Raw genomic sequence first — 25,503 nt, 5'->3', positions numbered from 1 at the left:
TCGCTGTCTTCTACTCCCCTCAAATGGAGGGGAGAAGGTGCAGCATGGGTAGCCATGATCGTCAGACTCTTCAGGGAGATGTGCCGCTAAAGTGAGGACAGACACAGAAACAGCAGAGGAAAGGGGCATCTTCCCAGGATCTCCAGTATTGCAGAAGCTCGTTTTCCTGTACAGATCTGAGGATCTATAGGGTAAGAAGGACACACCTCGCTCTCTCTCCAGGAGGCAATCAACCCCTCCTCCATACTAAAAGGGGTAAATGCAGCAGCAGTTCTGCCAGGCTCCTCTCATGGAGTATACAAGCCAGTTTTCCTCTCCCATGGGTTTTTCCAGAAGAGGGGGAGGATTTGGCTCACGTTACTTTTTTTACTGCCTAACTTGCAGAGTAATTAAGTCTAATTTTTAAATTTTGCTCCCTTCTTTTCCATCAGAGTGACAGATGAAAACAGTGAAATGAAATCATAAGGCCATAAGAAAAGGAAATATCATATGAAAACAAAAAAATTCATTAAAAAAAGAAAAGTTCAACAGTATTTATAATTCATAATCAATTCCAGTTTATGATTTAAGTAGATGTCTGTGCAACATTCTCCAATGGGAGGGAGCGTCCAACAAACTGATTTATATTAAATTCCAAGCTTGGGACTCCTAAATCAACACTCTAACAGTGCTTGCTAGTGAAAGTGCAGGGACAGCGTTTCTTGCCATGGCTGAAAGCAAGCTGAAAGCTGTGAGTGAAGGATTGCTTGAAGGTCATGTACTGCCAAGGCCTCAGCGTAAACACAGGTGTTGTGGAAAGAAGTGCATGGGGCTACCCTATCTAGCAGCTAAAGAAACACAAACAGTTATGCTTCTGAATTTCAATGCTGAAGTTAAAGAGAAACAAAGTAATTGTAAAAATTCATAATTTTACATTCCTCAAACCCAAATCATTTAATGCACTTTTGTTTTGGCAGTAGCATGTTTCTGTAGCATTCCTGGCCATTTTTGTAGCTGAAGGCTGGGAAGGCTGAGATGGAGTTGGAGCATTTTCTCTTTTCATGCCGTGTAAAGTAGTCTGAGGTTATTGCCACCTCATTTACTGGCCTTTAACAAGGATTATATTTATATATGTGAGGTTAATGCTGCTGATTTATTTAACATGCAATTTTGCTAAATGTCAAGAGGATTAGTATTTTCTATTACATAGGTACATACATTAAAATTATATATATGTCTTGTCAACTGCAGGATTACATGAAACTAATGTTACGTATTTTAACTATTTAAAACACTGTGGATGTTTAAATATTTGTTATTTTTACTATTAATATGTGTAATGAGTTTGATTACAAAATACTCCAGATCCTTAGCTGGTGTAAATCAGTGCTACTCCATTGAATTCATTGGATCCCCATTGATTTGCACCAGCTATGGAGTTGGGCCACCATGTATAAACAAACCTGGTTTGAAACCAAACCCTGTATCTCCCTCCCTCTTCCTATTCGCCTTATCCTCCTCTCCCCTTCTCCTCTGCTACAAATTTTCAAGTTATCATAAGAAGCGGGTCCCATGGATAAGGGACCCAGCTTTTCCACGGAAGTCAGCAGCAAAATTCCCAGGTCAGGACGAAACTTTAAGCAAATGCTGTACAAATGTGAGGTATTATTGTAAAAAGGATTAAAGTTGAGATAGGCTTGAGCCACCATGTTCAGATCTGATCTAATTTCCCCATGATTGGAGGTGTTCTGATTCAGAGTTTTGGGATACCATGAAATATAAAGGGCCTGATTTTGTAATGTCTGTTTTTACTGAATTCTCACATTGGCATAAATTAGGAGTCACTCTTTTGAAATTTATGGAGTGAGGTGTAACAATAAGTGTGATCAGAAACAGGCTCAAGACTTTAATTGTGGAAAATTACTGTTCTAACTGAAATCAATTATATCAAGTAAATTTGGCGTAAAGTCTTCTGAATTGAACTTTGCCCTTTGTGTGTCACATTTTAAAAGGCATATGCAGCCCTAATTTAGTGTGTCCTGACCAATATCAGATTTCCCTCTGATTTAAGAGAGTTCCACGTTGTGTTATGCATGATTGCCATAAGAACTTGGATAACAGAGCTGTACAAGTAAAAGTTGACCCTCATTAGCTTTAAAAGGAGACTTGCAAATTCAAGACCAGCGGTCTGGTCCAAAGCCCAGTGAAGTCAGTGAGAGATTTCCCCCTCCTCTCCCCGCCCCCAAACGATCTTTGGATCAGAGATAAAATCCTGACCCCACTGAAATCAGTGGTCAAACTTCAATTGACTTCAGTTGCGCCAGGATTTCACCTTAGGTGTCTATGGAATACTAAATGAAGGAGAAAATTGAAATTCACTGAAAGAAAATTGTATGGATGTATTTAAACAAAAAACAGAGCTTTGAAGTGGTCCCCCTTGCTGAGATTATATATGATTAGCTCTAAACACTTTAAATGAGTGATCCAGTTCTCCTTTTGTATCAAGTGCAGTTACAAGAAGCAGAATATATAGGTTGATTTACATTGTGCATATAACTTTGGAGCACTTTGTTCTTATTAGGTTAAAAAAAAGCAAAGGTTACTCCATGCATACACACACAAATACCAGTGGGACCCTAGCCTTCATAATGCACAAATGACCTGCAAAAATTTCATTTTAAAAAGCAAAACTGCTTTTTAATTAGAATAACACACACAAAAAGACATGAATCTGGCCAAAATACTATTGGTTTTGGCTGCCTTTGACTAAACAGTTAAACTGATTTTGACCTTATTTTATTTTTGGGGGGTTTTTTTGTTTTGTTTTGTTTAAAGAAAAAAAATCATTAAAGCTGGGAAATCTTATGCCAAGTTAAAGCCTCAAGCCAATTTAATGGCCAAGTTATAAACCTCTAGCAAAGGGTGTCTATAATGCAAGGCTGACAGAATGTTAACTACGATAGTGGTGCCAGCCATCACTAAAATATTTAGCTCTATTAGAGGTACATCAGGGAAAGGAACCTGTACAAAGCTACATAATTTAACACACATGGGTTTGTATTTTCTGTTTTATTTCCATATGAATGTTTCTCAATGCCAGCATTACAGAGAAAAAGGAAGATATAGCAGTTAAGATGCTATAGTGATGAATGACAGAAAAGAACAGAAAGAGATAAACTGGGCCGGTTATACAGTATTAAATATAAATATTAGACTGACATTTGCATTTTAGGCAGTTATTTCTATATATCTATTCATCCCTCCTGTGATTTAGACTGTAAGCAATTTGAAGCAGGGACTATTTCTTATTCTATGTCTGTATACCGACTAGCACAATAGGGTCCTAAGGCACACCAAGTCAAAAGACATTTGACTTGATATTGCATGACATTTTGATTAAAAACTAGAAAGCTATAAAATTAACATGACACATGTTAAATGGATTAAAAGCTGGCTGACTGATAGGTCTCAAAATGTAATGGTAAACTAGGAATCATCATTAAATTATTTTTCTAATGGGGTCTCTAGTGTTTTTTGGGGGTGCCCCAGGGACTGGTTCTTGGCCCTGTGCTACTTAACATTTTTATTAATAACTTGGAAGAAAACACAAAATCATCTCTGATAAAGTTGGCAGATGATGCAAAAATTGAGGGAGTGGCAAATAATACAGAGGTCATTGATACAGAGTGATCTGAATCACTTGGTAAATTGGACATATATGTTTTAATATGGCTAATTTTAAGTGTATACATCTAGGAACAAAACATGTAGGCTTCCATGATGGGGGACCCTGTCCTGGAAAGCTGTAACTCTGAAAAAGATTAGGGCATCATGGTAGATAATCAGCCAAACACGAGCTCCCAGTGTGATGCTGTGGCCAAAAGAACTAAAGCAATCCTTGGATACATAAACTGGGGAATCTCGGGTAGGAATAGAGAGGTTATTTTACCTCTGTATTTGGCACTGGTGTGACAGCTGCTGGAATACTGTGTTCTTGTGTCCACAATTCAAGAAGGATGTTGATGAACTGGAGAGGGTTCAGAAAAAAGCCATGAGAAGGATGAAAGGGTTAGAAAAACCTGTCTTTATAGTGACAGACTCAAGGAGCTCAATCAATTTATCTTAACAAAGAGATGGTTAAGGGTCATAGTCCATAAATATCTACATGGGGAGCAAATATTTAATAATGGGCTCAAACAGTCTAGCAGAGAAAGGTATAACACAATCCATTGGCTGAAAGTTGAAGCCAGACAAATTCAGATCGTGGAGGGTTCATCACTGATCAATTTTAAATCACGATTGGATGTTTTTCTAAAAGATCAATTCTAAGAATTATTTTGGGGAAGTTCTCTGGCCTCTGTTATATTGGATGATCACAATAGTCCCTTCTGACCTTGGAATCTATAAATCTATGAACCCTGTTTGGGGCCGTTAGGTGCTACCGGAATACACAAAGGAGCCAGAGAAGAGCAAGTAATAGTTGAGATGAGGGAGAAAAACAGAGCAGGAGGGAAGGAAACAGGAGGAGATGGGTCCAAAGTCAAGAGGTAAGGTGGACAGAAGTCAGAAAACTTCAGAAACAGGGATATTGAAAAAGAGAAGAAAGGGAAGAAAAGCAAAGAGTAGAAAGAGACTTCCAACTCCTGGGGAGAGAAGTAGAAGAACTGTTTTTACATAGAGCAGAGACTTGAAGTTGGTGAAATATTGCTAGGGATTATTGTTGATTGAGGAAAACCATGAATGATACAGAATGTGTTTCTGAGGTTATCACTTGGATTTTTTCCCCCATCAACTGACAAATGTTCCTATTCTGACAGGTGAGGTTTCTCCTGCTGAAAACAACAGACAGTGACAGTCAGTGTCTGCTAAGAAAATGCATTCATCTTTCTGAATTTAAGATCTGCCACCACTGTTTAGAGGGAGGAAAAGAACTGTCATCCTAGATCAGGACAGAAGAATGACGAATATACTATTTATCTATGGTGCACAGATGAGTGAAATTGGCCTTTTGGCCAAACTGGTTCAGGGTTATTCAGTTCAGTTCTGAGAATTTTAGTACATTTGAAAATCAGAGATTAATAGCACTGGCTAGAATCAAGCATTATGTAGGCAGGTGTTGGGCAACATTCCCCACATATAGTATATGTGCCAATGCTCTCAAAGCTGAAAAGGCTTTTGATAGTGTCTCCAGAAAGCTTATATTTAAGATTCTGGGGATTATTTTTCCTGGATAAATTTGGTCCTTGGTTTCTGGGATTACCAGTGCTCATGTCTCAGACACGCAGACTGCAGTGTGGCAGCTTTTAGGATTGTCCCTAATTTCCATAGCTTTACAGATTGGTAACAGAACCTCTAGCTCCCTGGATGAGGCGGTATTGAGAAGAGTCAAATAGAAACTGTCTGTGTCAAACATTCTATTATATATAAAACCTAGAATTACCCTTGCCAGTGTCTTAGCAGACGGCTGGGATCTTCCCTCTGGATATCAGTTGAAGTGCAATAAATCGGTTATTGTTTTTCCTCTGATGGGTCATGAAATCTCTTCCCAACATTTTCCCTCTTAGTTTTAAAGGAATAGGGAATCCTGTGTCAGATCCGCAACTGATATGCCCCAGCTGAGGATCTAGCCCAGTGTGTTATCCTTGGAATCAACACCTCTAGAAATGTCAAAAACCTTTACAATCGGAACTATCTTAAAGACAATCTTGGTAAAGGGCATTTAATTCTTCTCTCAGAATCCTAGGTGTTCGATGGAATGCCTCATGCATTCTGCAGAATACTGCCATTACTGTGGCAATGTGCATTTAAACAGCATCCATTAAATCATGTTCCATCCCACTATTGATTGTGGGACTCATTTTAGTATTTGAGACAATACTACCGTCTGATTTTGAATTATTTCACACTGTTTCACAAATTGCAATTCAAAGCAGAATTCGCTGCTGCTGGGTGGAGAAATGAGGAAGTCATGCCTCAGATATGAAACCTAGTATGCCACACACAAAAGCCAATGGGACTACTCTGCAACAGCCTTCCAACGGAAGTAGTGGGGGCACTAGTTTGAGGTTGGAGCTTGATAAATTTACAAAGGGGATTATACAACAGGGTTGGCTTCAATAGCAGGGGACTGAACTCAATGACCCAGGATGTACCTTCCTGTCCTGTGTTCCTAGATCCCAAGGGGCATTATGCTCTATCACGCTTCATGTACCTGCACCCTGCCAGAGCTGGCTGGCCAACACGACATCACACACAGCAGGGGCAGGATTATGGCCACAATCCTACCAAAAGCAGATACAACCCATCAAGCAGTGGAGCTGCAGCCCTGTCCGATCCCCACACCTTGTACTCACATCGCACAGGCAACAGCATTTGTAGCTCCCATTGACCGTAATAGCCAGATTCCGCCTTAGACACCTTACATGTCAATCCCACTGACGTCAATAGCAGCTTTGGCTACGTAGTACAAGAGCAGGCCTGGTGTTTGGAGTTGCACAGGCTTATCCAAGGGTATGTTTTAATGCCAAATCAGATTTGGTTTACTTGCATTAGATCAAAATCTCTAGGGTGCTCCATTCCCTTCGTAATTTCACGTGGTATCTTCTGTTATCCACTCTCAACTTTGGACAAAAAGCAAATATTCTCCACCTTTCTTCCAGTCATATTTCTAAAGGATGAACTTTCTCATCTTATAGATTATGAATTACTCTAAACACCTGTAGAATTTAATAAAGAACGAGATCCTTTCCAAAGGTTTTTTTTAACCACTTGTAGAATTCTGCAGGAGGGATAATTCCCTATTAAGCTCTAAATGATTGGTCAAAATTTATTGAAAAATACATAATTTTCTACTAAATTTTAAAAGACTCTATAAGGATTATCAACATAATCATCCTGTTTTTGTCGCAAGATAGAAGAATGTGGTTTTAAAGATTGCAATATCATATTAGTGCAGGGGCACATATTCTGAAAGAGAGTATTGATTTCATTTTTAAAAGAGTTCTTATGCCAAAATACGATTACTGCATGCTACCATTCAAAACCAGTACACTACTATAACACAGCTGATACCAATCGTATTTTAGTGCTGACTCCACCTGCCAATAATGAGGACATGTAGGACCACATATATATGCAGTCAAATGGAAGAGACCGGAAACTTGATTGTACTACTACCTACTTTGCACAGGTGGAAGTGACAACACAAAGTGAAAGGCAATGAAGATTCAAACCTACATTCATGTATTTACAGCAGGGGTGGGCAAACTATGGCCCGGAAGCTCCCGCTCAGGAGCAGGATTTGGGGCTTGCCCCACTCTGGTGCTCCAGCCGGGATGCAGGGTCAGGGGCTGCCGCATGGCCCCGTTCCAGCACAACCTCACCACAGAGCCCACACCCCCAACCACAGCCCTCACCCCGTCCCACATCCCAACCCCTACATTGTCAGCATTCATGGCCTGCCATACAATTTCTATTCCCAGATGTGGCCCTCGGGCCAAAAAGTTTGCACACCCCTGATTTACAGAGATACATACTCAGAGTCAGCAGTTAAGGAAATCAGTGTGGTGAACTGAAAGAATTATTCACTTTCCAGAAATCAAGGAGTCATTTAAAATATGTTTTTGCACATATGACAAATACAAACATGACAAACAACCATTCCTGCACAGATGACAGATCACACAATCACAAGCAAAATCAGCACATTACAAAAATTAGCCATGTCATGGCCTACATTAAGAGTAATCAGTGCAATTAAGAGCAACTCCACAAAATATGAATACTGAAACTCAGATGAACAGTGCAGATGAGATTGCTGCATCATGTGACATGAATGTTGGTGAAGAAAGAGGCATGTTACACATCATTTTCTCTTCAGATTATGTTGTACTATTCTACCCCACTGTCCAAACATATCTGGTATGTAATACTACATGTCCACCTCAATGCCTGTCATTCAATTCATTACAGATACATTGTGGATGAATTTGGCTTAGTCTCTTTGTAACTCATTGGTAATACGGACACATGAAATTATACAATGGTTGTAAGTTTGAGACTTCTGAAGGGAACATACTGAATTTTGCTCTGTATAAAATTCTCTCAATTCCATAGCACTTCTAAATGCTAAATAATACTCAATCTCCTCGTAGCAGTCACTGTATATTTTGGCTTGTTCATCTCATCACTGAGCTACAAACCAAATGACAAACACTGAGGTTGACATTTTATACAAAAACACACCCAGACAATGGAGTAGAATGACACAATATAGAAAGGGGAGAAACTGTATGTGACATGCCCTTCCCCTCAATGAGTGTCAAGTCACTTCTGACCCAGGTTATGCAGGGCCTGTCAAATGTTATTTGACCGCACATACATTTGACTGTTGAGTGATCGTCCTATGAGCCCACATATATGACATAAGCCACACAATAATAGATGCATAGCTTGAAGAGTTTGCTCCTGGAACTGAAACACGTTACTTGATGCACACACAGGGTTTCAGGATATTTGCCCCGTTTGCTGAATCTGACACAACTGTTGTCCTGGACAGTCAGTCAACACATTTATTAAGAAATTACTAATGAAGATCTGCTTGGTCACGTCAGTCATGGATGTGCCTTGCAGAGGGAGGACAGGACAAGAAGTCAGGTTTACTGAGCTCTATTGCTGTTAATGACTTCCTGTGAGAGTTTGGATACCTCACTTAGTCTCATGTCTCTCGGTTGCTTGTGTCTGTAAAATGGGGATAACAGAATTAATCTTAATAAATATCTCTAAAACACTTTGAGACCTCAGATGAAAGGTCCTATACAAGAGAAGAGTATTAAAATACAAAGCCACTATGACTGAGAGGTAGATTTTGAAACAGCACCGTTGGCAAGATATCTTGGGCAAGTACAATTACATAGAATCTATGGCTAGAAGGCACCATTGTGATCATCTAGCCTGACCTCCTGTATAATACAGGCCACAGAGCTTCCCCACAATAATTCCTAAAGCATCTCTCTTAGAAAAACATCCAATCTAGATTTAAAAATGGTCAGTGATGAAGAATCCTCCACAATCCTCGGTAAATTGCTCCAATGGTTAACTCACTCTCACTGTTAAAAATTCACACTTTATTTCCAGTCTGAATTTGTCTAGCTTCAACTTCCAGGCATTGTAATGCCTTTCTCTGCTAGACTGAAGAGCCCATTATTAAAGATTTGTTCCTCATGTAGCTACTCATAGACAGTGATAAGTCACTCCTTAACCTTCTCATTCTTCAGCTAAATTGATTGAGCTTTTTGAGTCTATCCCTGAAAGGCAGGTTTTCTAATCCTTTATTCATTCTCGTGGTTTTTCTCTGAACCCTCTCCAAATTTATCAACATCCTTCTTGATTTGCGGACACCAGAACTGGACGCACTATTCCAGCAGCGGTGGCACCAGTGCCAAATACAGAGGTAAAATAACCTCCCCACTTCTACTCGAGATTCCCCAGTTTATGCATCCGAGGATCGAATTAGCTCTTTTGGCCGTAGTGTCACATTGGGAGCTCATGTTCATCTGATTATCCATTGTGCCCTCCATCAGGGAAGTATGGCCTACACAATTTGTTCCTAGATGTATACATTTATATTTAGCCATATTAAAATACATATTGTTTACTTGTGCCTAGTTTCCCAAGTGATCCAGATCATACTGAAGCAGTGACCTGTCCTCTTCATTATTTGCCACTCCCTTAATTTTTGTGTCATCTAGAACCTATGCGTGATGATTTTATGTTTTCTTCCAGGTTATTAATAAGTGTTAAATAGCATAGGTCCAGGAACTGATCCTTACAGGACCCCACTAGAAAGACACTCACTCACTGACCATTCCCCATTTGCAATTACATTTTGAGCTCTCAATTAGCCAATTTTTAATCCATTTAATGTGTGCCATGTTAATTTTTATCATTCTAGTTTTTTTAATTGAAATGTTATTGATAACAAGTCAAACACCTTACCGAAGTCTAAGTGTATTACATCAACACTTTATAAGTTTGGTTGATAATGTCATCAAAAAAAGATATCAGGTTAATTTGACAGGATCTATTTTCCATTAATTATATTACCCTCCTTTAATTCTTTATTAATTGAGTCCCGTATCACCAATTCCATTATCTTGCTCAGGATCTATGTCAGGCTGACAGGACTACAGAGACCTGCTTAGCAAAAGAACACAATGAAACAAAATACACCTCTTTTGGGTAAGGAGTGCCACATATAGGTAAAACACTGTTCTTGAAGGCATGCTTGCAACTTGGATTGATTTCAATGGGAATTAAAAATGCTCATTTAAGGGTGGATTTGACCCTATACTTTCAAACTTCAAAGTCTTGGGACTGGAGAAACAATCTGGCCTTTACAATTAAGAGTGTATTTCCTACAAACCATTAAATATTTTAAAGGGCAGGAAGCAAGATTCAGAGCACCACGAACGCATTGCCAGCAGCCCTTCTTTTATAAGAAGGGGGGACCAGATAGACATTAAGATAGGTGATCTCTCACTCTCAGACCTTGACTATGTGGATGATATTGTTCTTCTAATACAGAGCCCCGACAAGTTACATAGGGTACTCCAGCAAATGGAAGAGGAGTCAGCTAAGGTTGGCCTCCATGTTTCGTGGCCAAAAGACAAAGCTGAAAACTCTAGAATCACGTCAACCTGGGACTCCAATCTCTTTGAATAATGAAACTGTCAAAGCAGTCTCCAGCTTTTGCTATTTGGGTTCTATATTCACCAGTTCCTCCAACTCTCACATGGACGTTTTCCACCAGATGGGCATCGCAGCATCTGCCATGGGTCATTTACAATGAATAGGAAATCAACATCACCTTGGCATGACAACCAAGTTCAGGATCTATTCAAGCTGCATCCTCTCTGTACTGTTGTACGGTTGTGAAACATGGACACAATGCCGCTCAGACTGGTCAAAGCTGGAGGCTTTCCACACAAAATGCCAATGTTGCATATTGGGCATAAAGTGGAATTATTTTATTTGTAATGCAGATGTTTATGGTTGTTAAAGTCTACACACTACTGGGGCCATTGTCTGCAGATTGCATCTTATGCTTTTTGGACGTGTCATGAAAATGCCTCAAGTTGTTCCAGTGAACGCCATTCTCCAGGTGGCTTGTAACATCCAGGATAAAATTCCACCACCCAGGGATGGAGGTGGCCCAGAGGCAGACCCCCTATTACATGGGTTCATCAAGTGTGTTCAGACGTTGGACTCTCGGCCCATCAAGCCCTTGTGGCCACACAGGAATGGGCCAAATGACGAATGATCACCTCAGCTGACCATTCAGCTAAGCATTGAAGACAACAACCAGCTGACATGCCTCTATTGATTGAAGCAGTAACAGTATGTCACCCGGAGAAAGATGGTCTCTTGGGTAGGCAGATCTCAGGCCCTTTGGAGATGTATAGGTTACGACAAACATCTTAAACTCCATTGGGTCACCAACAGGTGGCCAGTGCACATCTTGGAGTAGCACTCCCAGCAAGATGCCCCACTCAATAAGCACTTCATACCTTATGCTTTTTTTCAGTTCAAATACTGACCAAATGAGAGTACTGCAGGTACACATGCATTTAAAAATTACAAGATACTACACTTGTATCAAAAGGTAGAAAATACAGTATAACATTAAGTTGCGTTTGAAAAATAGCACATGATCGTTAAAGACTATCATAATGGATATACACAAGGGGGTAGAGCTAAGATTGCATGGGCAACCTTACCTTTAGTATCTCCTTACTTTGGCCATTTAACATTCTCTGAATGTAGGTTTTATATGGAATCAGATACCACAATGATGGGCACTACATAAGAAGATTAGACAGATGGATTCAGCAGACAGTTTGACAGTCCTTACTAGACCATCCCCTATTTTGTCCTTTCCAAATATCTTTTCTGCATGAAACTGTAGCTGTGTTGTAAGCTGTATCACATCAAAGCAAATCCAGGTTTTGGCTTATGCTCATGGTCTCTAGGCAGTTTTGGTAGGAAACTATTCTGCTTTTGAACATAAGCCATGACAATATACGTTTATTAGTAAAATGTATGTTTTCTATAGACATGCAGGGTAAAAAAATCAAGTATTGTGAAAGAATCCTTTCCAAGTAAGGACAAAGATAAATCATTTAAGGTTTAGGTCATTCTGGTTCATCAAAAATGTTTTTGAAATCTGCAACTGAAAATGTTTCATCACTTTGACAAGTCTGTCTTTGCAAATAATAAGTCATGGCTGTATATCTGCAAACTCAATCTGTCATTTTTGGCTGTAATCTGTTAGAACATCAGTGATACACACAACAAGCTGCCAATTGAAACAATCTTGCTTTTTAGATGCATCCTTAAACTAGAATCCTTTTCAACAACACAGTGTTATACTTGCACAGGGAACTACCCTGCTGTGTGAATTCCTTGCATTGACTCCCATATTTTAAAAAAATGATGTCAAACCTGCAGCTGAGGCTAAAGATGTAAATTACAGTAGGCATCTGGTAACCTTCAAAATAGTCTTCTACACTGTAGAGCCACCAGTTCAATTCTGCAGTTAGAGTTCTAGCTATATAGCTTTCTATTATAAAGATGATTTTGTTAACAAGAAAAGCAACTTTCTGTTTTATATATGAGCTCCCACTATGGGCAAATTTGGGGTAAGCCTGAGCCTCAAGGGACAATGTATTTTGGAGACATGAGAGTTGAGATTCTAGGCTCTTCTGGCCAGAGTTTTAAACGTATTTCGGCACCTAAAAATCCAAATAGATACCTCGTGGGATTTTCAAGAGAACCTGCGCACATAACCCCCTCTGATTTCAATGGGAGTTAAATGCATCAGCACTTTTGAAAACTCTGCTAGGCATCTATCTGCATCTTTAGGCACCAAAATACCTTGAAACATCTGGTCTCTTGTGGCAGAAAGGGCACCAGGAACAGCAGCACAAGGTGCCTGCACTCTCTATTCACAGAGGGCCCTAGGGTGAGATGGTGCCACTCCAAAGGTGACTTGGGTCCGCAGGGAGTGCATGCAGACAACTCAGTGGAGATAGGATTCAGCATCCCTTCTGAGGAGACTCTGCATGCAGGGCTCTTAAAGCACCCCAGCTGGAATTTAAAACTGCCCTCCAAAGCCAGAATCTTCCCTCTGCTTCCATCCCCCCTCCAGCACAGTCATCCACGTGAACGCAGAATTATGCAAATTGTATTCCCTGCACCCACCACAATGAGTTAAGCACTAAGTGTTCTTTCATGTTTAGTATTAGTCTAACATTAGCTTGAAACACCATCTCAGACAGTCCTGAAAGAGGACTAACATGTTTGAGTATTTTTAGAGGGTGCAGTGGTTTATTTTGGGATGATTTATCACATTTTTTTCTGCCTGTGAGAGTTCTATGAGCTTAAAATTTATTTTATGGACTCCTTAACACCTGGATTGATGAACTCGAGTAACTGCAGAGACTATTATCAGGGGGTACCCGTGTTAGTCTGTATCCACAAAAACAACAAGGAGTCCGGTGGCACCTTGAAGACTAACAGATTTATTTGAGCATAAGCTTTCGTGGGTAAAAACCCCACTTCTATGGCTCCTGAACCCAAACTGAGTGACAACACTTCTTAGGATGGAGCCTCTCTGTTGTGCCACTTATTTCTTCCTAACATCCTGTGTACATCATCTTTTAAGTACAATACAAATGTAATTCTCTCACACACACACTGACACAGAGAGCAAGAGAGAGAGAAATGAAACAGAGTTATGCCCTCTGACAAAGGGATTGCCACTGGGACTGAAACCCAGCTGACTTATAAATTCTGTGCACTTTTCTGCTGAGTTTGTAATATTTGCAGTGTCCCAGACCCTGCAGCATTTTCTTTGATCAGAGGCTTACCTCACATAATACAGGCTGGGGGTCAACACCGGACAAGAGAGTTTCAGTTTACCTGAACTGTACACTACCTTGTTATGGGTACCAGATCTCCATGCAAAGTGACAGAGTCAGTTTGCAATTAGAAAGAATCTTCTCTCTTGGTTGAAGAGCCTATCCACTGGTATAAATGACAGTGATGAAGCTCCAACTGCCCCTGAGAGGTGGACATTATGCTTCACTTATTAGTGTCTATACACAGACAACAAACAACTCTGATGAGAGGAAGGCACAATTTTACTTCAATCTAAATGAGCTCATCGATTGACTCCCTGTGAAGAAAAGTTGATTATCCCAGGTGACTTTAACTCTCATGTCGGCCGTGATGAGTCTATGTGGTGGGACGTCAGCAAGACAAACAGTAAAGGCTTACTTTTGTTGCCAACATGTATCGAGCACCGATTAGTTATCACACGCACACTGTTTTCTGGCTCCCCAACAAACACAAAAGGACCTGAATGCACCCTTGCTCACATCATTGGCATTTGGTGGAGTATGTGTTGGTCAAAACAGCAGGGCCTATGAGATGTGTGTAAAAACTCTAACTGTTGCCTGGCTGAAAGACCAGTCAACCACCAAAAAATTCTCCACAGAGTTAACTACTGTTTTAGAAACTTTTCCAACAATCGGGGAGGATGTATCTGCTGAAAGGGAATCTATGATGGGATGTTCACCCCAAGCCAGCACAGACGAGGTTAATGAGGCTGAGAAGGAGTGAATTAATCAGATCTGCCACAGCTGAGGGGAGTTGGGTGACCTAAATAATTCCCCCAACAGTGACGGAGCCCAGCTGAGAAGGAAGAGGCAGGGCTAGGACAAAGCCAGGAAGCTGGCAACGGAAAGAGACTGCCGGGAAAAAGTCTGCAGTCACTGCCGGGAAAGAGGGAATTTGAGTTGGTGGCAGGGGGAAGGGGAGTGACAGAAGCTGTAGGAAGGAGTCCAGGGAAAGAGAAACAGAGTCTGAGGGAAAGCAGACCACAGTTGTTTGTTATAGACTCCCTGAGTTGGAACCCAGTGTAGAGGGTGGGCCTGTGTTCCCCTACCAACCACTGATCTGGAGAGACTTTGTTACCGTGGAAGGCAAGGACTACAGGGACCTGGCAGGAGGGCCAAGCCACAAAGAGAGTGAGAGAGATGGCACGGTGTGCAGCAAGCAGCAGAAGGGGGCTTTGGATCTGGAAAGAGCTGATCCCCAGATTGGAAAGGGGAGGTGCCCCTAGTGGTGAGTGCACTCTGTGACCGTATTCCTGTGTGATACAATCTACATTATAGACTGTTGTGAACTGTGCTGGATATACAAAACACCTTTATGAAGATGGGTTTGAACAAAATGATCCTGAAATAGCACATCTTCTTGTTGCCAAATGGCAAGTGCATGATGTGCTCTTAGCTGATCCATTCTCTGAGTTGAAACAAGCCAGATATAAAGAAGCTTGCAGCATGCTCCACCGCAAACTCCGCCATACGCAAAATATGTGGTTTGACCATAAAGCGGATTAATTGCAGGTCCTTGCTGAAAAACATGACTCCAAAGGCTTCTGTACGATGCAGTCAAAGCTGCATATAGCCCTACTCGATCTGCCTCAACACCACTAACAAGAGCTGATGGTGAATTTCTCATCACAGATTTGCACTGCCAAATGGTGCCATGAACCCAGTAGTGAATTTCTAAATCATCTGTCTACTCTTTCTGATAAGTCACCATTTCCATAAACTGCCTACATCTAGCACTTGCTGATCCACACACACGAGCTGAGGTGCTGAAGGCTGTCCAAGCAATGAAAAACAACAAATCTCCTGGGCCTGATGCCATTCCAGCTAAAGTTTTCAAACATGGAGGAAATCATCTCATTGACAAGCTTTTTATGTTTTTCCTCACAGGTCTGGCTTCAAGAAATCATATCACAGCAGCTGAAAGATGCCAAGATCATCACTATCTATAAGCACAAAGACGTAAACACGCAACTGTGTTAACTATCGCTGCATCTCCTTGCTTCCCATGGCTAGTAAGATTCTTGCATTCATCCTCTTGAACTAGCTCCTGGTCCAAGTTATCAACAGAGTTCTGTCTGAGTCACAGTGTGGCTTTCGTACATTTGCTGGAGTGTATGCTACTCTTCAAAGGAGCAGCTAATTTAACTCGTCGCCTGTGTCCCTCTAGAACTCCCCATGGAATCTGCCTGGACCAGCAACAATGAAGGAGCAGAGGCTGCTAATGTTTCCACTACCCTGAAAAGCACCAGCCAAAGCAAAGGTTGGCCTTATATCCGTTGCATGCTCTAATTTTATCTTCAGAACACACCATCTACACACTATGGGTATGTCTACACTACGAAATTAGGTCGAATTTATAGAAGTCGATTTTTTAGAAAGCGATTTTATACAGTTGATTGTGTGTCCCCCCACACTAATGCACTAAGCGCATTAAGTCGGTGGAGTGCATCCACAGTACCGAGGCTACAGTAGCGTCGACTTTCGGAGCATTGCACTGTGGGTAGCTATCCCACAGTTCCCTCAGTCTCCGCCGCCCATTGGAATTCTGGGTTAAGCTCCCAATGCCTGATGGAGCAAAAACATTGTCGCGGGTGGTTTTGAGTACATGTTGTCAGTCGCCGCTCCCTCCGTGAAAGCAACGGCAAACAATCGTTTCGTGCCTTTTTTCCGTGCGGGTGGCCATACTGCTTTCAGCAGACAGTACAGTGGGACTGCTAACCGTCGTTGTCACCCACCGCTTCCGCTGCCACTCTGCTCTTCTGATGCTATGAATCCACCTCGCAGGTCCTCTATATGACTGTCATAATCCACCGCTTCCACTGGCACTCTGCTCTCCTGGTTGTCTTGCAGGGCCTCTTCCGCGAGAACTCTGCTCAGCTGCTCTTGTCTTGCCATACCACGGCAAGCGTGCAGACTGCTCAGCTGTTGTATCCTGGCAGCAGATGGTGCAGTAGGTCTGCAAAACTGGTCATCCAACCACTGCTTCCCCTGCAACTCTGCTCTCCTGTACGCCATACCATGGCAAGCATGGAGCCGGCTCAGATCACCGTGGCAGTTATCAGCATTGTAAACACCTCGCGCATTATCATGCAGTATATGCAGAACCAGAACCTGCAAAAGTAGGCAAGGAGGCGATGGCAGCGCGGTGATGAGGACACGGACTTCTCTCAAAGCATAGGCCCTGGCAATTTGGCCATCCTGGTGGCAATGGGGCAGGCTCATGCCGTGGAATGCCGATTCTGGGCCTATGAAACAAGCACAGACTGGTGGGGCCGCATAGCGTTACAGGTCTGGGATGATTCCCGGTGGCTGCGAAACTTTCACATGCGTAAGGGCACTTTCATGGAACTTTGTGACTTGCTTTCCCCTGCCCTGAAGCACAAGAATACCAAGATGAGAGCAGCCCTCACAATTTACAAGCGAGTGGCGATAGCCCTCTGGAAGTTTGCAATGCCAGACAGCTACCAGTCAATCAGGAATCAATTTGGAATGGGCAAATCTACTGTGGGGGCTGCTGTGATCCAAGTAGCCAATGCAATTATGCTGCTATCAAGGGTAGTGACTCTGGGAAATGCGCAGGTCATAGTGGATGGCTTTGCTGCAATGGGATTCCCTAACTGTGGCGGGGCCATAGACGGAACACATATCCCTGTCTTGGGACCGGATCACCAAGGCAGCCATTACATAAACCGAAAGGGGTACTTTTCAGTGGTGCTGCAAGCACTCGTGCATCACAAGGAACGTTTCACCAACATCAGCATGGGATGGCTAGGAAAGGTACATGACGCTCGCATCTTCAGGAACTCTGGTCTGTATGAACAGCTGAAGCAAGGGACTTACTTTCCAGACCAGAAAATAACAGTTGGGGATGTTGAAATGCCTATAGTTATCCTTGGGGACCCAGCCTACCCCTTAATGCCATGGCTCATGAAGCCATACACAGGCAGCCTGGACAGCAGTCAGGAGCTATTCAACTACAGGCTGAGCAAGTGCAGAATGGTGGTAGAATGTGCATTTGGACGTTTAAAAGCGCGCTGGTGCAGTTTACTGACTTGGTGAGACCTCAACGCAACCAATATTCCCATTGTTATTACTGCGTGCTGTGCAGTCCACAATATCTGTGAGAGTAAGGGGGAGATGTTTACGGTGGGGTGGGAAGTTGAGGCAAATCGCCCGGCCACTGATTACGTGCAGCCAGACACCAGGGCAGTTAGAAGAGCACAGCAGGGTGCACTGCGCATCAGAGAAGCTTTGAAACCAGTTTCATGGCTGACCAGGCTATGGTGTGAAAGTTATGTTTGTTTCTCCTCGATGAAACCCCCCATCCCTTGGTTCATTCTACTTCCCTGTAAGCCAACCACCCTCTCCTCCCCCCTTCGATCACCACTTGCAGAGGAAATAAAGTTGTTGTTTCAAATTCATGCATTCTTTATTAATTCGTCACACAAATAGGGGGATAACTGCCAAGGTAGCCCGGGAGGGGTGGTGGAGGAGGGAAGGACAAGGCCACACAGCACTTTAAAAGTTTAAAACTTTAAAACTTATTAAATGCCAGCCTTCTGTTGCTTGGGAATCCTCTGGGGTGGAGTGGCAGGGTGGCCGGAGGCCCCCAGCCCCCGCATTCTTGGATGTCTGGGTGAGGAGGGTATGGAACTTGGGGAGGAGAGTGGTTGGTTACACAGGGGCTGCAGTGGCTGTCTGTGCCTTTCCTGCACCTCACCCATACGCCGGAGCATATCAGTTTGATCCTCCAGTAACCTCAGCATTGCATCCTGCCTCCTCTCATCATGCTGCTGCCACCTTTCCCTTGATCCCGCCACCTCTCCTGTTGCTCCCACCTAGTGTCCTCGAGTTCATTTTGTGTCTTCCTGGACTCTGCCTTTGTCTGCCTCCATGCATTCTGTTGGGCTCTTTCAGTTTGGGTGGACTGCATGAGCTCAGAGAACATTTCATCGTGAGTGCGTTTTTTTTGCCTTCTTATCTGCGCTAGCCTCTGGGACGGAGATGCTAGTGGCAGCATTGAAACATTTGCAGCTGCGGGAGGAAAAAAAGGGAGAGTAGAATTGAAAAAGATACATTGGACATTTAAAAGGAGGAGCTGATGTTTTCGGGTTAACATGCAGCACAAACCCAACTAAACCCTCCCACACACCCAATTCTCTGGGATGATTGCTTCATCCTGCCCCCCACCACGTGGCTAACAGCAGGGATGATTTCTTTTCAGCCACAGGCAAACAGCCCAGCAGGAACGGGCACCTCTGAATGTCCACTTACTAAAACCACCCTATTTCAACCAGGTGACCATGAATGATATCACTCTCCTGAGGATAACACAGAGAGATAAAGAACGGATATTGCTTGAATGCCAGCAAACACCGGGACTACACGCTGCCATGCTTTCTTATGCAATGATTCCAGACTACGTGCTACTGGCCTGCCTTGGTAAAGTGTCCTAACATGGAGGACACAATAAGGCTGCCCTCTCCAAAAACGTTTTGCAAAGGCTTTGGGAGTACCTCCAGGAAAGCTCCGCTCCATCCCCAGACACGTTAACAGACTTTTCCAGTAGTTGTACTGGCCGCAAATGCATCCCAAGTCTTCAGGGCAAAATAATTAAACACACTTGCTTTTAAATCGTGTATTATATTTACAAAGGTACACTCACCAGAGGTGCCTTCTCCGCCTTCAAGGTCCGGGAGCCCAGGTTGGGAGGATACTGTCTCCAGGTGATCAACAGTTCCTGCTGTCGTGGAGAACGGTTTCTCCACTTGCTTGGTGTGCGCTATCTTCAACCTCCCCCTCCTCATCATCTTCCTTGTCCCCAAAATCCTCATCCCTGTTGTGTGAGACTCCCTTGCAGGAGTCCACGTACAGGTGTGGGGTAGTTGTAGGGGCACCCCCTAGAATTGCCTGCAGCTCATCATAGAAGCGGCATGTTTGGGGCTCTGACCCCGAGCAGGCGTTTGCCTCTTGGGTTTTTTGGTAGGCTTGTGTGAGCTCCTTAAGTTTCACATGGCACTGCTGCGGGTCCCTGTGATAACCTCTGTCGTTCATGCCCTTGGAGATTTTTTCAAATATTTTGGCATTTTGTCTTTTGTAACTGAGTTCTAATAGCACGGATTCATCTCCCCATATAGCGATCAGATCCAGTACCTCCTGTTCGGTCCATGATGGAGCTCTTTTGTAATAGTGGGACTCCATGGTCACCTCTGCTGATGAGATCTGCACGGTCACCTGTGCTGATCAGCTCGCCACGCTGGCCAAACAGGAAATGAAATTCAAAAGTTCACGGGGCTTTTCCTGTCTACCTGGTCAGTGCATCCGAGTTGAGAGTGCTGTCCAGAGAGGTCACAATGGAGCACTGTGGGATTGCTCCTGGAGGCCAATACCGTCAAATTGCGTCCACACTAACCCAAATTCGACCCGGCGATGTCAATTTCAGTGCTAACCCCCTCGTCGGGGAGGAGTACAGAAATCGATTTTAAGAGCCCATTAAGTCGACAAAAATGGCTTTGTGGTGTGGACGGGTGCAGCGTTAAATCGATCTAACTCTGCTAAATTCGACCTAAACTCATAGTGTAGACCAGGGCTCACACTGTATGTCAGCAAGATGTGTGTGACATTACTGTTAATTACTGCTTCCTAAGTCTTCCCTCTCTTCATTGGGGAAAAGGTAGGTAAGGGAAAATGCTCTTCCTTCAAGGTCTGATCCAACTCCTTGAAATCAGTAACAAGACTCCTCTTGACTTCGAGAGGGGTTCTGATCAGGCCTTTACTGCCTATTGGTAAACATCCTTTAAAAATGTTGAACACCTGCAGGCTTGGGGTAGTAGTCAAACTGTTCTGAGAATTGTTTGCACCCTTCCCACAGAATTTCCCCTAAGGAAGGGATTAATTTACCACTGTCAGTATAGTTTGAGTTGTTGTCTTAGTTTCCTCAACCTGGCCTCCTCCTCTTTACATTCAGAATCTTTTGTAAGTGCAGGTATAAATAGAAGTGCTTTCAATTAATTGCAATCTTGCCCATAGCGGGCCTCTGATCACAGCTGCTGTACCCCTGCAGTAAGAAAATACACTGAATTTTAATCACCTGTCGCCTTGTTACATATTACACTGTTTAAAAACATTTCCTTGATTGCGGAGCTGTTTGTAAAAGGGTGTTACCAGTTAAACACAAATGGCCTGGGGAGTGATTTTATAGTTTATGCAAAAATACAACAGATAATTTAGGTTACAGTGACTAAATAAAGAAGTTTGAGAGAAGCTGGTATTCTTAAATGCATAGCATAGTAATGGTACATTTTGTATTTTTCATCCATTTTTGCAGCTTTTGCTTAAAACACAAAACAAATAGAGGAAAGCAACTTGATGTGGTGTGGCATTTTTCAGACATATTGTAACCCAGAATGATTCAGATTTCAACAAGACAGTTAAAATTCATCAAAATCTGAACATAGAGTATGTATGTGAAATAGGGGAAAGGTTTTGAATTTATTTTAAAAGATAAGGATTCCAAATACCCTATCAAATATGCTGAAGACCATTGTAAATAGTTATTGGCTAAGGCTCTGTTTCAGCAAAGCACTTAAGCACATGCTCAAGTTCCATTAATTTCAACAAAAAGAAAAGGAGTACTTGTGGCACCTTAGAGACTAACCAATTTATTTGAGCATGAGCTTTCGTGAGCCACAGCTCACTTCATCAGATGCATACCGTGGAAACTGCAGCAGACTTTATATATACACAGAGAATATGAAACAATACCTCCTCCCACCCCACTGTCCTGCTGGTAATAGCTTATCTAAAGTGATCATCAGGTGGGCCATTTCCAGCACAAATCCAGGTTTTCTCACCCTCCACCCCCCCACACAAATTCACTCTCCTGCTGGTGCTAGCCCATCCAAAGTGACAACTCTTTACATAATCAAGTCGGGCTATTTCCTGCATAAATCCAGGTTTTCTCACATCCCCCCCACCCCCATACACACACAAACTCACTCTCCTGCTGGTAATAGCTCATCTAAACTGACCACTCTATGCATCTGATGAAGTGAGCTGTGGCTCACGAAAGCTCATGCTCAAATAAATTGGTTAGTCTCTAAGGTGCCACAAGTACTCCTTTTCTTTTTGCGAATACAGACTAACACGGCTGTTACTCTGAAACCTGTCATTAATTTCAACGGAATTTAAGCATGCATATAAGTAAAATCCCAAATTTGCGAGATGAGAGAACGCTTCCAAATCAGGCCCAAAATAAATGTTTCCTATCTTTATTACACCACATGAATATTATGGGACAGATCCTCAGCTGCTGTAAATTGGCACAGCTCCATTGACTTCATGTGTCCATGTGTCCGTCCCCCGTCAAAACGTACAGTTTTCTACTAAACCTGACTTACTGTATTCAAAATTCAAAAACTGAAATTAATAGGGTTGACTCCTTTGCTTGCTACAACTCCACAGTGCAGCTTACCTCAAAAAGAACACAGGCAGGTTTTCTTGACATTTTTTCCGAAAAACTTGGACGATGCCATAAAAATCAGTCATCCCTTTGACAGGAACAGCTGTTTGACTAAGTTGCTGAACCAAAGAGCTTATTTATTAGCCTTGGTGGCCAAAGAAAAGGGAAGTGGTGAGGAAGTCCTGGGAAGGAGTAAGTTATCCAAAGTAGTTCTCTCTCTCTCTCTCCGAGTTTTGGAAGAAACTGAAGGTAGAAACCAAACCAAAAACCAACTGAAAGTCAAAGTGAAAAAAGAAAATGAAATAAATGAAACAAAAATTAATTGTCAGGGACGCTGAGGTCCCACAGCAGGAACAGAAGTCAGCGACTCAGGACGTGTCTCTAAGAAGAAAGCGTAGATGTTAAAGGATGGTACATAACAGCAGCAATAAAACTGAAGGTCTCAAATCAAACAGGGGAAGAAATAGGAACCGAAGGGATTATGGAAGCAGGAGAAGATTAAGGAGAAAACAACCCCCCCCCCACCACCACCAAGTGCTTTAAGGTGTGATGGAAGGGGAGAAAAAGTGAAGCCTTATGAGGTAAAGCAGAACAAGAGGAGCATTAGCCACAGAAAGCTAGAGTGTTACAGGTTTTCCTGAGACACTAAACTGTCAGAAAATTTCATAGACTGCATCCAAACTGCACAAAAAGAACAGGAGTACTTGTGGCACCTTAGAGACTAACAAATTTATTAGAGCATAAGCTTTCATGAGCTACAGCTTGCTTCATCGGATGCATAGAATGGAACATATAGTAAGATTTTATATATATACATATGTACACATACAGATAAGTTGGAAGTTACCATACAAACTGTGAGAGGCTAATTAGTTAAGATGAGCTATTATCAGCAGGAGAAAATAAACTTTTGTAGTGATAATCAAGATGGCACATTTAGACAGTTGACAAGAAGGTGCGAGGATACTTAAGGAAATAGATTCAATATGTGTAATGACCAACACTCTTTTGATTCTTCCTTGCAGTCATAGTAACCATTCCACTTACAGAGCTTTTCTAAGCTTCCATGCAGCAACTACTGCATACACCTCGGACAACATCACCAGATGCTCATTGAGGCCCAGCTATCCTTTAACGGAGAACCAAAAAATATTAGGAGTTTCAATGGTAGTTTACCCAGTTTTATTAAAAATTTGGCAGGGCAGAGAATGTATCTGAACCACCTTTACTTACTTTATGTACCAACTATAGGGTTTGAACCAAAACCCTGGAATTGTACACTCTGGACAATCTAGTCTAGAACTTTATAGCTCTGACCATCTCCAAGCAAGAGACCAAAGCTAGAGACCAAAGATATATATGTTTTATGATTACACAGGACAAGTGAATTTTGGTTTATACAAGTCTACAGCTGAACAAGAACAGACATTTTTATGGGTAGTGGGGAGAAGGGAGAAGCCTGCTATTTTTCAGTCTGAACTGCTGGAGACCAATTATGGATTTAGCCTAGGCCATGAGAGTTTAAACATATGTGGGCAAAAAAAGTTCTTGTTTTGTCCTGGTTTTGGCATTTCCTATTTTGAAAAGGAATTCGGCTTCCGATTTCTGAAAGTATGCTTCAAGTGGTGAAAAGTTCACCACGAACATACCTGCGGGTCTCTGCTATGCATATTATAAGTACAACATTTTAACTGTAAAGCTATATTAATCCTTGTTTTGAATTGCATCCAGAACTCGCCTAAGGAATTTTTTCAGATGCATGTAATTTGTATGAAAATGAAGGGCCAGATCTTCCACTAAAACTAATAGAGCTATGCTGATTTACACCAGCTGAGAATCTGGCCCCACATCTTAATTGAGGGTATGATGAATCATTCAATTTAGGATTAAAGCTGTTGAAAATCATTAAGCTAAAATAAGGTTTAATTTAACAAACTTAAGAGTAATGTAATGGTTAGCAGTGTGTTTTTGTAAAGGGGTCTTGTAGAAATGAGAGCACTACTTGGCATTTGTTAATATGGGAATGATTCAGTAGAATCAGTGGAAGATGCAGAAGGCTACAGAAGCTGGGTCCACAGCAGACCAACACAAAGAAGAAAAGTCAACTCATTGTGCAAGGCAAAGAGCAAACCAAAATAGCTCAGTGTACGAAAGTTACATTGTTTCTACCAAGTTTTTATTAGTCGTCAAGACTTCAAGACTTGACCCAACAAAAAATATTTGCAGATCCACAAAAGCCGGTGGATACCATAGCCAAGTGGTTCTCAACCTTTCCACACTACTGTATCCCTTTCCAGAGTCTGATTTTTCTTCCGTTCCCCAAGTTTCACTTCACTTAAAAACTACCTGCTTACAAAATCAGACATAAAAATACAAGTGTCACAGCACGCTAGTACTGAAAAATTGCTTACATCCTCATTTTGTCTGTATGAAATTTTAGTTTGTATTGACTTCACTACTGATTTTTATGTAGCCTGTTGTAAAACTAGGCAAATACCTAGATGAGTTCATGTACCCCCTGAAAGACCTCTGCGTACCACCAGGGGAGTTGAGAACCAGCGCCAGAGCCTATAAACGTGATATTTGTTTATGTAAAATTGAAATGTGAGTAAAGAATAGATTGTTGGGCCTAAATATGGGCTTGTCAAGGTTCCTCCCCCACTCTGAACTCTAGGGTACAGATGTGGGGACCTGCATGAAAAACCTCCTAAGCTTATCTTTACCAGCTTAGGTCAAAACTTCCCCAAGGTACAAAATATTACAACCGTTATCCTTGGAATGGCCGCTACCACCACCAAACAATTACTGGTTACTGGGGAAGAGCTGTTTGGACGCGTCTGTCCCCCCAAAATACTTCCCAAAACCTTGCACCCCACTTCCTGGACAAGGTTTGGTAAAAAGCCTCACCAATTTGCCTAGGTGACTACAGACCCAGACCCTTGGATCTTAAGAACAATGAACAATCCTCCCAACACTTGCACCCCCCCTTTCCTGGGAAATGTTGGATAAAAAGCCTCACCAATTTGCATAGGTGACCACAGACCCAAACCCTTGGATCTGAGAACAATGAAAAAGCATTCAGTTTTTACAAGAAGACTTTTAATA

General features: G+C 42.2%; 1 protein-coding gene and 1 long non-coding RNA gene across 2 annotated transcripts in view; both read right to left on the bottom strand.

Annotated features, from left to right (window-relative positions):
• Positions 1–25,503, bottom strand: part of CFAP299 (cilia and flagella associated protein 299) — a 391,971-nt gene that overhangs the window by 331,034 nt on the left and 35,434 nt on the right. The window lies entirely within an intron of this gene.
• LOC125635257 (uncharacterized) lies at positions 16,531–25,266 on the bottom strand. Its single transcript, XR_007356192.2, has 3 exons — positions 22,411–25,266; positions 19,603–20,994; positions 16,531–18,971 (listed from the first exon to the last, which is right to left on the bottom strand). It is a non-coding gene; the product is annotated as an uncharacterized LOC125635257 (long non-coding RNA).

This window comes from Caretta caretta, chromosome 4, assembly GCF_965140235.1.
Source record: "Caretta caretta isolate rCarCar2 chromosome 4, rCarCar1.hap1, whole genome shotgun sequence".
NCBI lineage: Eukaryota > Metazoa > Chordata > Testudines > Cheloniidae > Caretta > Caretta caretta.
Note: the sequence above shows the minus strand (reverse complement) of the source record. Positions and strands in the feature narration are given on the sequence as shown.